This window comes from Diceros bicornis, chromosome 7, assembly GCF_020826845.1.
Source record: "Diceros bicornis minor isolate mBicDic1 chromosome 7, mDicBic1.mat.cur, whole genome shotgun sequence".
Taxonomy (NCBI): Eukaryota; Metazoa; Chordata; class Mammalia; order Perissodactyla; family Rhinocerotidae; genus Diceros; species Diceros bicornis.
This window is the reverse complement of record NC_080746.1, coordinates 75064663-75077471: the sequence shown is the minus strand read 5'-3', so window position 1 is coordinate 75077471 and position 12809 is coordinate 75064663. Positions and strand designations below refer to the sequence as shown.

The following is a 12809-nucleotide window of genomic DNA, read 5'->3' as shown; positions in this document are numbered from 1 at the left end:
ACAACACACATACACAGGGCAATTAATAAGCAGTTCTGTCTCAGCAATTCGCCGCTATGTCATATATTTTGAAATATGCTGTTTTTTTTTAATAACATCCACCTTTACTTCAATACACAATAGAAGCCTGAGATTAATAAAAGTAAACTATAGTTAAATCCAATCTTGGAAGTGGAATCCCTTTACCAATTTGTCACTTTTGCTCTCTCACTCTTCTGCCAAGGCTACCATAAATAAGAAAGCAAGTCAAAAGAGGAATGTGTGTGTGTGTCCTGACGGCATCTCGAAGTGACAAAGTGACAAAGTCTCTGGGCATCTACTCTAAAACATGGACTGAATTTATAGTTCATAAACACTTAATTGGGCCCCAGGCTTATTATAAATAACAACAGAAACTATCTATTAGTGTTTACTATGTACCAGGCAGTATGCTAAACTTTTTTTTTATATTAACTAATTTAATTCTTACAACGACTCTGTGACATAAATATTATTATCCCCATTTTAAAGTACAGGACACTGAGACATATCAGCTAAAAAACTTGATCAGGGTCACACAGGAGTAAGTCATAGAGCCAGAGTCTAGACCTGGAGTTACTGACTCCAAAAGCCTATGTCTGCTTTAAAGCCGTGGTTCTCGAACTGTGGTCCCCGAGACAGCAGCATCAGCATCACCTGGAAATTTGTTAGAAATGCAGACTCTCAAAGCTTACTCCAGACTTTCTAAATCAGAAACTCTTTGAGGGGGGCAGGGAGGACGGGGGCACAATCTGTTTTAACAAGCCCTATAGGTGATTCTGATGCATGCTACTGCCTCCCTTTGCTTTTATTCACGAACCTCCTCTACAATGAAAGACAAAGAGAATGCTTACCTGAAAAGTAAATTAGAATCCTCAAGGAAAAACAAACATGCGTTTTATCTAAGAAGAGTAAGGCAAAATTAAATTTAGGTCTGTATTCTAATTCCAGCTGCACCATTCACTTGCTGTGATCATAGGTTAGTCAATTACCTTTCCCCGCTTGTTTCCTCATTTTTAAAAATAATGGATTTTTTTTAAACAAGCGAATTTAACTAGACCTTAGTATTCTTTAAACTCTTGAATTCTATTAACAGTTTATTCTTTTGAATAAAGTATAGATCTTTTCTGTTACATTATCAGAAATACTAATAAAATTGCTTGTACACACACCAATTGTATGAAATGATTAAGTTATATGATTTATAAATGCCTTTAGACTAAATATTGCTTATTTAGCCAGCTTAAAATTACATTGATAGAACGCATGTGTAAAGATACATGCACCCCTGTGTGCATTGCAGCATTAGTCACACTAGCCAAGACTTGGAAGCAACCTAAGTGCCCATCAAGGGATGAATGGATAAAGAAGATGTGGTATATATACACGATGGAATTCTACTCAGCCATAAGAAACGATGAAATCCAGCCATTTGTGACAACATGGATGGACATTGAGGGTATTATGCAAAGTGAAATAAGTCAGAGGGAGAAGGTCAAATACCATATGATCTCACTCATAAGTAGAAGATAAAAACAACAAACACACACACACACAGAGATTGGATTGGTGGTTACAAGAGGGGAAGGGGGAGGAGAGAGGGCAAAAGGGGTGATTAGGCACATGTGTGTGGTGATGGATTGTAATTAGTCCTTGGGTGGTGAACATGATGTAATATATGCAGAAATCGAAATATAATGAGGTACACCTGAAATTTATATAATGTTATAAACCAATGTTACTGCAATAAAAATAAAAATAAATAGCAGCCACGATTTACAATAAAAAATAAAAATAAATTTTAAAAAATTACATTGGTAGAGCAGGTAGAAGATCTGGGTCCTGGGATATAAAGAATTACAAAAACCAACTACCAAAGAAGGTTACTATCTAGACACAACAAAAATGAGGTAAAGCCAGAAATGTTTCACACTTTGGATACAAGATGTGAGAAACCGTGCCCTGTGATCAGACAGATCTTGCTTCTTTGGAAGGAGAAAGTAAGTTCCTCCTTGATTTTAGCTAAAGAGATGGTCAGACCTGCATTTCATTCAAGTTGGATTTCTTTCCAACTTTTGCAGGAAGAAGATAATGAATTGTGACTGCCATTTCCAAACCAAAAGTGGTTTCACTTTTTGATAATTTTAAAGAACAACAGACTGAGAGTTCAAGTAGAAACTTGTTTGTTTTAAAATCAAATACAATAGAATTAATGATAAATACAACCAGATGCAAAAGGACACACATTATATGATTCCATTTATATCAAATGTCCAGAATAAGCAAATCCATAGAGAGAGAAAGCAGATTAATGCTTGCCTGGGGCTGCTGGCAAGGGAGGGGAATGAGAAATAACTGCTAATTGGCATGGGGTTCCTGTCTGGGGTGATGAAAATATTCTAAAATTAGATAGTAGTGATGGTTGCACAACCTTGTGAATAAACTAAAAACCCCTGAATTGTACACTTTATTTTATTTATTTACTTTTTTTGTGAGGAAGATCAGCCCTGAGCTAACATCTGTGCCAATCCTCCTCTTTTTGCTGAGGAAGACTGGCCCTGGGCTACCATCTGTGCCCATCTTCCTCCACTTTATATGGGACGCTGCCACAGCATGGCCTGACAAGCGGTGCATCGGTGCCTGCCCAGCATCTGAATCCAGGTCGCCAGCAGCGGAGCACGCACACTTAACTGCTGCGCCACGGGGCCAGCCCCTGAATTGTACACTTTAAAAGCGTGAATTTTATGATATGGGAATCATATTTCAATTTTTTAAAGGAACGAAAAACATGGCAAAAAAATCTGAGCTAATAAAATAAAATCTGAAGATAAAAAAAGAATAAACACAATTTACAAGCCATCATTAACCTATAGAAGAACTAGCCATGCTCTATAACTTTTCATAATTATCCAATTTTTATATTCTTAATGATTTTTGTCTGCTTGTACTATCATTACTAGAAAAGTGAAAATCTTGCACTATGATTTTGGATTTATCTGTTTTTCCTTCTAATTTCATCAATTTTTATTTAAATATTTTGAGGCTGTGTTATTAAGTGTACACAAATTTATGATTTTCTAGCTTTCTGGTGGAGTTACTCCTTTATCACGTGAGTGACCTTTATACCGCAGTTTGCCTTAAAGTCTACTTTATTTGATAGTAATATAGCTAAACCAGTTTTCTTTTGATTAGTGTGTGGCTACACACACACATGCACAGACACACACACTTCTTTTTCATCCAGCCTAACAATCTCCATCTTCTAACTGGAGTATTTTCTCTGTTTATATTTAACCAAATTATTGATAATGTACTCAATCAATTCCAAGATGCACAATTCCTTAGTTTAACATCTCAGAAATCAGAGTGTTTTTCAGTTAATGAAACATTAAAATTGTGGTGACCAAATCGCAGTAGGAACGGTCTTTATTGCATGTACGTGCACGAACTTTATCATAGCTTTTCTTACCGCCATTACTTTAGATTGAGTTTTTGCATTGTTGGTACTTCACAAATTGAGTTTAATTGCCACTTTAAATGTCTTCAAAAAGATTAAATCACGAGTTAGGACTGAAATGAAAAGTTATTTTGTAAACATTGAAATGAAGCAGCTGATATTAGTGAAGCAAATATTTGATGTTAAAGGAATAATAGCAACTTTACATTTTCTTCTAAAAGAACAACTAATTGCTTTGCCTGACTTTAGACAAGATGATAACCACAAGTCGACAAAGCTGTGTTACATTTTGTTACTGAGCTGCAACAAGATTACCTATGAGCAGCCAAACAATACAAATGAAGGCAGGAGAAACTGACAATGCCTCCAATAAATAAAAAACTTTATATGAAACATAAGGCTGATTCGACGGTATGGAAATTAGTAAAAGAAACCTCAACCAAATTGGAGTTGGGAAGGCCTGTAGAGGGAGCTCTCACACCCTACCATACATCATCAATTACTCCCAACAGGAAGAAATGTAAGCTTGCATCTCTGACAAGAAGTACGACTACTTTACTACTGAAGGAAGATTTCTCTCGCCACCCAGCAATAGCACAGCCGATGAAAAAGGCCAGAGCTCAGCCAACGAGAAGCCATCGCCACCGTAAACTGTTATTTTCCTCCAATGGATTTTTGTTTAGAAAAGCCCCTCCCCACTCCTTCTTTTGCTCTATAAAAGCATGCCCCTTCCTTTGTTCTCCGAATAGCATGCTCATCTCAAATTGCAATTCTTTTGACAATTCCCAAATAAACTCGTTTTGAGAGTAAAATAACCGGAGAATTTGCTTTTTAAGTTGACAATGGATTCATGCATTGTTAAGGCAAATGTCAATTTGTCGGAAACTTCCTACTAACATTGAAGAGAAGCTGCATAACTTTCAGGAATTTGAGGATAAAACAAAGCTGAGTTTAGTCAATAGAAAATGCTGACAAAATCCTGATGTTCTTCTACGTGCCTCAAAATGATACACTAATGCTAAAGGTGCTAAAGAGACTGATATCCTGAAATGGGTTAGGAAATAGCACATCACTGTAACACTATCATAAACACCTGTGCCAAAAGTTGCTGCCATATTAAATTTTAAACTACAAAATAATTTCCTAAAAATGTAATTGTATGCCATAAAAGGAAGCAGGGGGTGACAGGGAATGGATAATGACTCAGCTAACTAAATCTGGTTTGAATGTCCAAGAGCCCTTCATAACCAAGTGTATCCATTTAGTTCTTGATGCATTCTGAAGCCATGTATCTGAATATTTAAAGAATAGCTTGCCTGAAAAGTAACATGACGATGTTATTCCTGATGCCATGTCTAGACAACTGCAACTCCTCAGTGTTTCAGTCAACAAACCACTGAAGGAGAGGTTGAGAAAAAAGATGAATCTGAAAACTTTCCGTTGTCATCTTTTGAAAAGTGCTACGATCAAAGCTTACAAAATGACTGTCAGAGGCTTGGAAGAAAATTCCAGGCAAAGGGGCTTGAAGAAATTCCCAGAAGAAAATCACCCACTTTCCATAGTAGAGAACAATGTTGTGTGGAAAAACACAGACATTGACAATTCTGAATCAAGAAAGTGTTTCCAAAGAATCAGACTATGAATGTGGAAAAGTCTTATTTCACTTGTCATTTCTTTATGTATGCATAAAAGCAATGTGAGAAAAATCTATGTCTAAATGAATCTAAAAAAGGATTTTCAGTAAACATAAAGTGAAAATGTAAGTGGTAAAGCTCAATGTCATGGTTTAATTGGCAGTATTTTTTCTATATGGCATATAATGATGTGTCTTAATATCACTGGAGTCTTAGAGTCAACGAAATATCGTATGTTGAATTTTAAACCTACCATCTTCTTTTAAGCTATTTATCCTGCCTTTTTAATATTTACTTCCTCTCCTTCCTTGCCTTTGTTTTTCTTTTTGTTTTTGATTGATGGAGAATTTCTTAAACATACTTTTCCCCCTCTACTAGTTTCTAATCTTTTAGTGTTTATTCTAGAAATAATTAGGACAATTAACTTACTGAAGTCTAAAGTTAATTAAAATTTACTCCTTAATAAGGCCTCAATAAATGTGAACTGTTATAACAAAAGAATTAGAAAATGTTATAGTATATTAGGTAGAAAAGTAATGACAAAAATCTCTTTAAATACTAACATAACGTCACATGTGTCAGAGATGGGTTTACAGATTTTCATAAACCCAATAATGTCCACACAAAAGGAGAGATGAGGGATAAGGAGAGGCAATGGGAAGAAGAGGACACAAAGCTACTTTTCTTCCATTATTGGGTCAGTAACAATGGCCTTCTCCTTTCTTTTATCACCCTCTTCTTCCATAAGAACAGAGACCTAAAGAGGAGACACTGGGCTAAGCTCGGCTGAAACAGCAGACTGATCCAAATCAGGATAGGCTGACAATTGACTCTCAAGTAGGATGAGCAGCAGGTTCAAATCAGGCAGTGATCTCAAGACAGACATGGTCTGTCTACCCTCATAGGGTTTTCAATCTAGTGTGGAAGGCAACCTATTAAATAAACAATTGCAATTTGAAAAAAAGCTGTTTACAAAACAATGCATAGCATGATCCTTTTTCCATTAATTAAAAAAATGTTAAAGGCATTAAAATGGTACTCAGCAAATAAACATTTTCAGTCAGGTGACTTACAAAGCTAAATGTCTCTTAAAAACAAAACTAGGCCTTTTTTATACTCATAAGGCTCCTGATTATTTTGTTTATTTGGGGTCAATGGTTCTAGATTGGAAAAAAAGGAAATCAAAGGACTAGTAGCAAAAGAATTTTGTACTTTGTGCCTAAGTGATACAAGGAAAAATTTTAAACCTTGCAAAAACACAAATACACTTTGTAGAAATAAAATCTTCATTTGCTCCTTATCTTCCTTCTCATATCCATAAACGATTGACTGAATTTTTAGATTCTTCCCCCCTCTAATTTCTATTCCCTGAATTTCAGTTTCCTTTTATCAAAACTTGATTTCAATTTACTTTCTTTACAGATACAGTAGCAAATGAACCATTTCACATGACAAGTATAGGATATATTTATGTAATATTTACAAAGAAAAGTCTGGAAGGAAATAAAATATTGGTATACCAAAGTAAGGTAAGCAAAGCCTAGCAGTTAAGTAAGAGGAAATTTCAAGACAGGTAACGGTTAAGTGATTTACAAAAAAAAAAACAACTTCTAACTAACAAGGAAGGTAAAAGTGTGCCTCATGTGATGATACTGAACTTAAAGTTAACTTGAGGTGGATTATACTTTTCAACATAAATTTACTTGTTGATGATTTACTATGTGATACTCTCGGGACAACTTATCTCTGTCTTTTTAGTGCCTTGCATACAGCAAGTGGCTAAATAAATGTTAGCTCTTTGTTAACGCAGCCATAAATTGCACAACAAACATCTATTGAGCATTTATGAGTAATTTAAAAACATAACCAAAACAAATACCCAATCAAGACAGAAAGGCTTTTATAATGAATCATAGGATAAAAGTAAAAAAGGAAACACAATTTATTACACGAAACTTATTTTCTTCTGTAGACAATGGTCAGACTTAAAGCTCTGCCATGGCAAATTACTGAAGTTTCTATTAGTGGTTATCACAGCCACAAGATCTCAGAGATGAAAGAGAAAAAGATCCATACTGTGGCAGAGACTTCTATTTTTTTTTTTTTTTGTGAGGAAGATCAGCCCTGAGCTAACATCCATGCCAACCCTCCTCTTTTTGCTGAGGAAGACCAGCTCTGAGCTAACATCTATTGCCAATCCTCCTCCTTTTTTTCCCCAAAGCCCCAGTAGATAGTTGTATGTCATAGCTGCACATCCTTCTAGTTGCTGTGGGACGCCCCCTCAGCACGGCCGGACAAGCAGTGCATCAGTGCGTGCCCGGATCCAAACCGGGGCTGCCAGTAGCAGAGCGTGTGCACTTAACCGCTAAGCCACAGGGCCGGCCCCCAGAGACTTCTATTGGCCTGCTAATATCCAAATCTTCCCTTCCTCCTCAGTAACAAAAGCCCAATTTTATTCAGAGCAGTCATGCATCCAGCTATATTTCCCTGCTTCCCTGGTAGCCTGAGGTTTGGTTCAGGAAGTCTCCTTAAAGGGAGAAGATGCATCCTTCTTTGTCTTTACCTTGCTGCCTGGAACTTGGCTGTGATGGTTAGAGCTCTGGCAGCTATCTTGGACTATAAGCACCAGGGCCCCACCTTAGGGATAGAAGAGCAAAGAACTGAAATAAGTTTAGGTCCCTGATGACTTTATGAAGATACTATATGTACCCCCAGATTGCCTACTTCAAGAATTATTTTACATGAGAAAATAAATATTGTGTGTTTAAGCCACCATTAAGTCTGTTTTTATTTTTTGCTTTCTTAACTGATCACTTACCTTCAGACAGGTAAAGAATTTTTATCTCCTTTTTACAGATGAGACAACTGAGATCCAGAGAGATAAGATGACTTGCAGAATATCAAATTAGCAAAGAGGTGGGTCTTGGCTCCTACCTCAATGCTTTTTCACTAAAAACCGACTCTTGACAGGTTCTAAATGTAAAAAAAAAAAATGAAATAAAAACACATTAAATATAAACATAAATTTAGCATTATTACAGTGGTAAGGGCACAGGATAGTGTATGCATTTGTCACATCCCGTGAAAAGAAAAAATACCAAATTTTTCTGATATGGAAGGAGACTAAATAATATCATATTCCAGTGGCGAGGGGAGAGAGATATTCAAATAAACAGAATCAAAGACCAGAATAAACAAAGATATTGATGTAGTGTGCCTAGGTTTTACCATATGGCTCCCCTTTTAAATAACTAAGAAGAATTCAGACTAAAACCTTATTTTCCTCAGCAATGAGACTTCAAGATACAGGCTAAGTTTTCCCATTAAATCATTCACTGGAATCTTTCTTTTACCCTTACCATCACTTTTAAAAATTAACCTTGGCCTCAGTCTCAGTCACACAGATCAGTAATAAAGCAAAACATCTCAAATTCTTTTTTGAAACTCCACTACCTACCCATAAGGTACAAGACCGTTAGCTCACGTGCAAACTCACTGGTGAACATAATCAATTATTTCTGAGCAGTCTGTAAAGAAAATAAGCAAATAAAATATCTTCAAATTTTAAGAATGCAGATATTTCTTTCTTTTTATGGTATATTTACCATAAAATCATCTAAACAGGAGAGTGATCACACGCATGTTATATGTCGGAAAGGCATATGACTTTTCTTAACACAGCATGGCCAAAAATAAACAAACAGCAGATTGAACTCTAACCACTCCCATTTACTGGCAAGCTACTTGCCTCTCTGAGTCTCAATTTTCCTACCTATAAAATTAACTAATACTTCTTCATAAGGTTTTGACTGGATGAAAATAACAATGAATATCATGTAACTAGCACAGTGCATGGCAATAGTAAATGCTCGATAAATGTTAATGCCCTTCCTGTCTTGAAAATGAAATAGCTATATATTGAAACAATGAAAATCTGTTCTGCAAACACCCAAAGTTATAAAACTTAAAAAGCAGCAAACCAGTTTGACATACAATCTTTAAATGTCATTTTTTGAAGAGCCACATTAGAGTTCTCCATAGAGCATTTACGACAGCCAAAGTCTTGATGCAGCTGCAGACCAATGAAAAGAATACATCCAACAAGAGGAACACAATCTTTTCCTCCCTGGCATTAAAACAGAACTTTTGCAAGAGACCCAGGTTTCTTTCTCTAAGGCACTGCCCTGAACCAGGAAACTTGGGCTGCTGCTTCTTACTGTCAAAGTCATAATTCTAACTGCGAAAAGGAGTGGGGTGGAGGACAATAAATGGCTTCTGAGTATCTCGATGGCAGCAATGACAAGGGCAACCAGTAACCTGGTGCTCATCTCCATTTTTCCCTTTGAAAATGAGAGTCAATGGGAAAGTGAGGTTTAAAACAAAACATCAGACACATGATCAGCTGAGCTGGACTCCAACCCTTCCCTGTATCAAGACATCAGTATAGATCTTAGTGTCTCTGATGCTCAGATCTGTAGAAAAGGACACCAATCAAGGAAACCATGATATCACCTTTTTCTTCCCATTGTAACAATCGGTTACAGTATCCTCAATAATAGACTTATGAAAAGCAGATACTGTTGCTCATTTGTATCACTCAATAAACAAATTTATTAAAATTACAATGTCTTCATTATTTACACATACTGCCAAAAATAAACGCATGTAACTGCCATCTCAATTTCCATTAGGTTGCTTTAACATTTTTAAATCAGAGAATTCTGGGACCAGAAATGATCTTAGAGGTGGCTTGGTTCACACTCTATTTTCATAAAATGTTATAAAGCACAGGCTAGTTAACTAACTTGGCCAAGATCATTTGGCAGAGCCAGAACTGGAATCTGGCCATCAAATTCTAATTAAGTATACTTTTCACTATATCATGTTTTTTTCATTAATTTTAGATTGAAATTATTAATTGATTGATATTTTTCCTTGAATAAATTATTTGAAATTCTGAGGAGCCTGTGTTTTAAAGTCTATAAACAATTTGCATGTATTAAACATAAATATAACAAATTTCCCCTTTCTAGACCTTCAGTTATTTAGAAAAAGTTAATCATCTATCACGCCAAATATAGTCAACTCAATTACTCACAATACTTAAAAGATTATCTACTTTAAGGATTATTTTCCATATATTTTAAAATCCTACACTTGATTTCTCCAGCTACCCAATACTTAAAATATTTTGCACATTTCAGTCATCGAAAGGGTCCTTAGAAAGTGGAAAGCAATTTAAATATTATTCTAAATAACACAAAATTAGTTAGGTATGTCTATAGAGATACACAACATATCCCAAAACAAAAAGAAACTGGTGTTGATCATGCTACTGATACTCTATATTAGTGACCAGAATCAATAACCAGTGTTTTGAAAGGTACCCTCATTGCCTTAATTGTGCATTTCATTTTGACTCGTATTTACAGAGCACGAACCAACTTGGCAAAAAGCATGCTGAAAGCATATATACAAAATGTGTGAGATGAACAGTAAGTACCTCGGGAGATCAGAGAAAGGTAAACACAACACAGACTCGGCCCTTACAAGATGGGTAAAATTAGCATAGAGGAAGAGAACAGCATAGGTAACTACAAGGAGACAAATGAATTTTTCACTCATACTAGAAAGTTGGACCAGATTGCGGAGAATTTAAAGACCAAGGTGAGAAATAGAAGTTTCCATGTTCACCCTAAAAACAAGAGTGATATTATTTGAGATTTCTAATTCTAAATTTCCATATATTTTTTTAAAAATTTTCAACCCTACCAACTGAGGAACATTTGTTGAAACATGTTTGTTTGACATTTGTTGAACTTGTTGTTCAAGTTTTATAAGATAAGAACTCACACTCAGCTTAAATCAGGATAAATTTTGAGGCAATTTCTATGAGGGACAAGATGCAAGAATCTAGATATTGCCTGACTCTAATTATTCAACAGAATTCACCAGGGAAGGCCTTAGGAAACAATTTAAATAGGTCGTAAAAGAAGCTATAGATTATCGGATCCAAATCTATTTTACCACTAGCCATACTTTTAACCAATTCCCTAAAGCAATTGTCTCATCAGCTCTTTCAATTCTTATAGAGTCCACAATCTCCTTCAAACAAAATTGACTATTAAAAATATTTGCATTTAACCTCCTTCCCCCCCCCCACTTTTTTTAACGTAGATAATATATCGTTTGGTGTTCATATTTATCCATGGTTTAATAGCCTTACTAAAAGGCTTAGCTGGCAGCACTTACTTATTCAATTGCGTAAATGTACATCACCCAGTTTAGGAGTTTAGTGGACACTTTGAGAACTTCAAGAGATTCTGTCTCCCAGAAACAAGAATAATGGTTCAATGGTTCATGTTCGTATTTTCTCGCTCTTTCTCTGTCTCTCTCTCAATATTATAAAATAACTGCCATCCAAGACCATTGCCAGCACCAACCACAACAATAACCACATTTGCTCACTGAGTTACTACTCAGCAGGTGCAACAAGGAAGTACCATCTTTCTCATACTGTGAAACTGAAAGAGCTCATCTCACAACTAATGATTTGTCACTTAAGGGAAAACAATACCACAACTGGCATGAACTTTCTCCTCTCCTAAGTGTCAGGGGTTGCCGGTCACAGAACCGGCAGAAGAGTAGGATTCACGGGCCTAGCTTTGCTCGGCGGCGCATGGTGGTGAGCATCAGCCCGGAATTGATGGGTATACCGTCCACACCAGTGGACACCTGCCTCGCCCACTGACCTGCCAAGGCCAGTGGGGAGACCCGCCGGGGTCTCGGTCCTGCACCCACCCCCACCTGCTCCCTGCCAAGAGCCTGCCACCCTCACCGACCTCAAAGAAAGCTTGGAAGCCCTGCAGCGAGTGGAGCGGGGGAAGGGACCCCACGCCTCAGGCTCCAGCTGGAAGCCCCCCAACCCCGACCCGTGTCCGCCCACTGTGCGGACCCCACCATCCTCACTGCCCGGGCAGGGCAAGCGAAGCCTTGAACCTTATCTCAGGACCCGCTCCAGCCTCCCCCCGTGGTGACCTGCGCCCACCTCGAGGCCACCAGCCTTACCTAGCCGGGTCTCGGCACGCGAGGCTCCGCCTGCAGAGCGCAGGCAGCGCGCAGCCCTCTCCCTCCAGCCCCCGCCCGCGGCTTTGCTCTATTCCTTCGCCGACCGCGCGCTCCCACCCCCTGGCTGCCATGGCGACAGAACCCGCCCCCCGGCCTCCGCTGTTGGTCAGACTGGGATCGCGGACGGCGCCGATTGGCGGGGGCGAGGCTGCGCGGGCTGGCGGGGAGGCTGTAGGAGCCTGGGGGAGGCTGAGCCAAGAGGGACGTGGCGCTCTGTGACGCGGGCGGGAAGCCGCGCCCCTTCCTTCTCCAGGGGAGAAGGTTGTGCGGCGAGATTTGGGCGGGTGAGGTGCTGTCCCGGGATCGGGACAAAACCCAGGGATCGCCTCGCCATTGGCTGCTGGCCCGCGCCGGCAGCGCCCAGCTGGGTCAGAGACGAGCTGTCAGGCCCGTTTTCGCCCGTTTCTAACACCCCGGCCTCCTCCACGGCGGGAATCTTGCATTTGTAGCCTCACCCGCCCCCGTCACGCTGGGCTCTGAGCCACTGTGGCTCGATTGCTTTTTACTCCACCTTCTCTCCCACCCGTCTGCGGACATGTCTCTTTTCTCTACACCCTACCCCCCATAGAACG

General features: G+C 38.5%; 1 protein-coding gene across 5 annotated transcripts in view; it reads right to left on the bottom strand.

Annotated features, from left to right (window-relative positions):
- NUCB2 (nucleobindin 2) overlaps positions 1-12266 on the bottom strand; it is a 38385-nt gene extending 26119 nt beyond the window's left edge. For 3 of the 5 annotated variants that reach the window (XM_058546069.1, XM_058546073.1, XM_058546072.1), the window contains exons 1-2: positions 12178-12266; positions 7928-8082 (exon numbers count right to left, since the gene is read on the bottom strand). The gene's annotated coding sequence lies outside the window, so the exon portion shown is untranslated. Of the gene's footprint in view, positions 1-872; positions 893-5789; positions 5867-7927; positions 8083-12177 lie in introns of those variants that run through there. The other 2 variants (XM_058546070.1, XM_058546071.1) reach the window with 2 other exon arrangements.
- Between the last annotated feature and the right edge of the window lie 543 nt (positions 12267-12809).